The sequence below is a fragment of the Nicotiana attenuata genome, unplaced genomic scaffold (assembly GCF_001879085.1).
Source record: "Nicotiana attenuata strain UT unplaced genomic scaffold, NIATTr2, whole genome shotgun sequence".
In the NCBI taxonomy this organism is placed as follows: domain Eukaryota; kingdom Viridiplantae; phylum Streptophyta; class Magnoliopsida; order Solanales; family Solanaceae; genus Nicotiana; species Nicotiana attenuata.
Window position 1 is genome coordinate 145,158 of NW_017672713.1, and position 4,142 is coordinate 149,299.

General features: G+C 36.2%; 1 long non-coding RNA gene across 1 annotated transcript; it reads left to right on the top strand.

Annotated features, from left to right (window-relative positions):
- The first annotated feature begins 325 nt into the window (after positions 1-325).
- On the top strand, positions 326-1,347 carry LOC109214239. Its single transcript, XR_002066136.1, has 2 exons — positions 326-476; positions 630-1,347. It is a non-coding gene; the product is annotated as an uncharacterized LOC109214239 (long non-coding RNA).
- The last annotated feature ends 2,795 nt before the right edge of the window (positions 1,348-4,142 follow it).

Consider the following 4,142-nt stretch of genomic DNA (forward strand, 5'->3'; position numbering starts at 1 on the left):
CGCAAGTTCAAACCATTGTGTATGAGCTCTTCTAACGTCACAAGATATTTGTCTCTAGATTCTTCACTATGTACGCATTTAATAAATGAATGAATCTGGTTTTGTATCAATTAATCAAATGAATTTAGTGTATTAGTTATTGATACAACTCCTCAAATTCTTCTGAATGTTGGTTAATGTACCGGTCAATGAAAGAAGCAAGTATATTTATATATCAAAAGGGTATAATAATAAATATAATATGTCAAAAGGGTATTAGAGTCACTCATTATTTAAAGAATAATTTAGTAAATTATCTTTGAAGTTAGGGTACTCTCACTTTTAGCATCTAGCAAAACAGCCAATTAACAATGTCTAAATCCTCTACCAGCTCTTTCTTCATTAGTATCTTTCTCCTCTATTTTACCATGTCCTGCTGCGCCGTTCGCCCTGAGCCAGCTTTTCATTTGGCCACCCTCAACAAGATTCTACACCAGGTAAAACTTAAACAGTCAAACTACTAGAAGGCATGAGATATATATTATGTCCAACGACAAACTAAGCAATTGATTTCGCCTCTTGTTTGTTAATTGGTTAGTTAACTTGTGATTCCCCATAGAAGTGATATTTTGTTATTTATTTCGTTTCAGGATGTTGTGGAACCAAAACTAGTTGCAAAGGAAGAACACTGCAAAGGAGTTCAGGACGAAGTTGAATGTTTAGAAAGGAGGACTTTGGTTGCTCACCTTGACTATATCATACCCAAAATTAAAATCCCAAGAACGAAAGTAACTATTTTTTCAATTTGACCTTGTTTGTCATTCAGTTATAGCCTTGTTGGGAAGACGAAACCCCATTATAATTCTGGGATTCATGGAGTGTACTCAAAGATAGAGAAGAAGAATAAGAAGAAGAAGAAGAAGGATTCGTCTTTGACAGAAGGTAAGGTTTGGTCTTCTAGGATGTTGATATATTTAATGTCTGAACATCTTTGTGAAGACTTGAGTAGCTGAGATCAAGCCACGTGGAGGAAATCAATGGTCTTGCACAAACAAATGTCTCGACCAGACTTTACAGAGACATTGGGCTTCTGTATCAATCTTGGGCTCACATTCATTGGGCACAATGAATTAATTCGTTTTCCTTGGGCCTACTAGAAGAGGCTGAAGATAAGATTAAGTTTTATATTTTGCACACATTATTTCTTCTTGTAAATAGCATGTGAGTTTGTTATAGAATAGCCAATAGAATAAGAGACAAGTGTATAGGTAGTTATTTCTTAGATTCCATTTTTGTTGCATATAAGCAGTAGTCTGTACAGTCCCTGATTCATTCATTGGAATTCCAATTAAGAAATTTCTTCTTCAAGTTCGTTCATGGTATCAGAGCAACTATGTCACGACCCAAAATTCCCTCGAAAGGAGTCGTGATGGCACCTAGTCTCTAAACTAGGTAAGCCTAACATAAACTGAAATAATATTGATATTTACTAACTTTGAATTAAATTACTCTGAACAAATTACAATTCCTAGAACCGGTGGTACAAGTCACAAGCCTTTCTAAGAGTAGTTATACAAAATAAATACATCACTGTTCCGAAACAAAAGGAACAAATGGAAATAAGTACAAATGAAGGTGACTCTGAGGCCTGCGAACGTTGTAGCAGGTTTACCTTGAGTCTCCACTGCAACGACTCGCACAGCTACTACCGATCAAATACCTGGATCTGTACACAAAAATATGCAGAAGTATAGTATGAGCACACCACGGCGGTGCCTAGTAAGTATCAAGACTAACCTCGGTGGGGTAGTGACAAGAAACAGTCCAGACACCTACTGGTCAAATAAATTTAACAGGATTTGATAATAAACTATCAACCTAGAAATGACAAAGTAATATCAACAACAGGGAAAGAACAAACTACAATCAGTAGAAACAATAAAGAGAAACACGGGTGGACACGAAAGATAACCAAATAAATTAACACCAACATAGCTAGAACACAGACAAGTAATAATGTACTCAAACAAGGAAGGCGATGTCAGCTCAATAAATCATATCGTTTCTGATGCAAAATTTCCAGCCATCTCAAACTCGCTGTCTCATATCATAACCTCAATTACCAAACTTTTAGCACTCCCGGCACCTTGTGCCCACATATTGCTATCTCACTTTACACAACAACATTCTAATATTACTCAGTTCATAGGGTCCGTAACCAATGCAATTAAGATGTTCAAGGAGTCTAATTTACATAACATAAAGTAGAGTACAGCTTCTAAACAAATTAGGAACTCAGCAAGAAAAGACGAAGTTATTTTTAGAAATCATTTGGATAAAGAAAGTACCATTTTCAATTAAAATACAACATCGAATGAATCATTACTTTTAACAAGGGATTTAATAAGTTAACTTAAGAAATTCCATTTTTAAGTAAAATACAACCTCAGACGGTTTAAGGAAATTTAATTGAGTAACTAACTGAATTGAAGATGAAAAAATTATTGACATTTGAAGTATTGAAAAATATGTATATAAATACGGCGAAGTATTGAAAACACCATGGGGTTCCATCACAAAGGATCACATCGGTAAAGGAATTTGAACAGTTAAAACACTTGAATTGGTAACGACAAATAAGCATAGCAAACAGAAAGTGCACGGCATCACCCTTCGTGCTTTTACTCTCGTTCTCACCATAAGAATCAATATATTTGGCACGGCATCACCCTTCGTGCTTTTACCTGACATAATCATGGCACGGCATTATCCTTCGTGTATTATCACTCATATCATGGCACGACATCACCCTTCGTGCTTTTACCTCACATAATCATGGCACGGCATTATCCTTCGTGCATTATTACTCATATCATGGCACGGCATCATCCTTCGTGCTTTTACACTCACTCACAAATATCACGCACGGCATCACCCTTCGTGCTTTTACACTCTTCCTTACCCAAGCAACAATCACAAAGCAATTCGGGCAAGGGAATCAATAAAATCACAATAGAATCCCGGCAAGGGAACAATAGTATAATAACAATATCCCAGCAAGGAAAACAAGATCATAAGCAATAACATCCCGGCAAGGGAATCAACAATAACCAATCTCGTCCCAATAATTAACTTCACAAAATGAATCCCAACTTGAGTCAATACTCAACAACGGTCAAATACCAAGGAATTACCATAAGCTTGGTTCAACATGAATACTCATCGAGTCAAGCATGAATAGTACATAATAAGGATCACGAAAAGAAAACCAAGAAGCACACTAACCTTAACAACGCAACAAGACATAATAAGCACGTAATAATTACACCGGTAACCACAACAAATGGACATGTAACATATTTGCACAAAGTCATAGGGGAAATCACAATCAAGAAGTATCAAAACAATAAGGAAGGCAATCACTTCAATTAAGGCAATTAAGGGTCAAGTAACACGTATGAATTAGAGGGAAGCTAACAACATCATATGGAGCATATAGAGGCAATTTAAGCAATTAGGAAACCCAATCATAACGAGATACTTTCCATATAATGAACATAAGGACCTAAGAACCCTAGATGCGAATTTCTCACAAATAAGTCCGAGCACACACTCGTCACCTCGCATGCACGGACTACAATTAGCATAGAAGACTCAAATCCTAAGGGGAAGTCCCCCACACGAGGTTAGGCAAGATACTTACCTCAATCCGGCCAATTCAATACTCAATTTAGCTTTTCCTTTACCAATTCATCAACGCTCGGCTCAATCTAGCAAAAAAACAATTTGAATACACCTAACAATGCAAGAGAAAACAATTCCAATTAACAAAACTATGATTCTTATACAATTTGCAAAAAGTCAACAAAAGTCAACTCTCCGGGCCCGCACCTCGGAACCCGACAAAATTTACAAAAACCGAATACACATTCCGATACGAGTTCACCCATACAAAAATTATCCAATTCTGATACCATTTGGTCCTTCAAATCATCATTTTACATTTTTGAAAGATTTTACAATTTTTCCCAAATCACGAATCAAATGATGAATTCAATGATAGATTCATGTATTTTAGCCAAATTCGAGTTAGAATCACTTACCCCAATGAACTTCTTGAAAAACCTTCGAAAAATCACCAAGATCCGAGCTCTCTAGGTAAA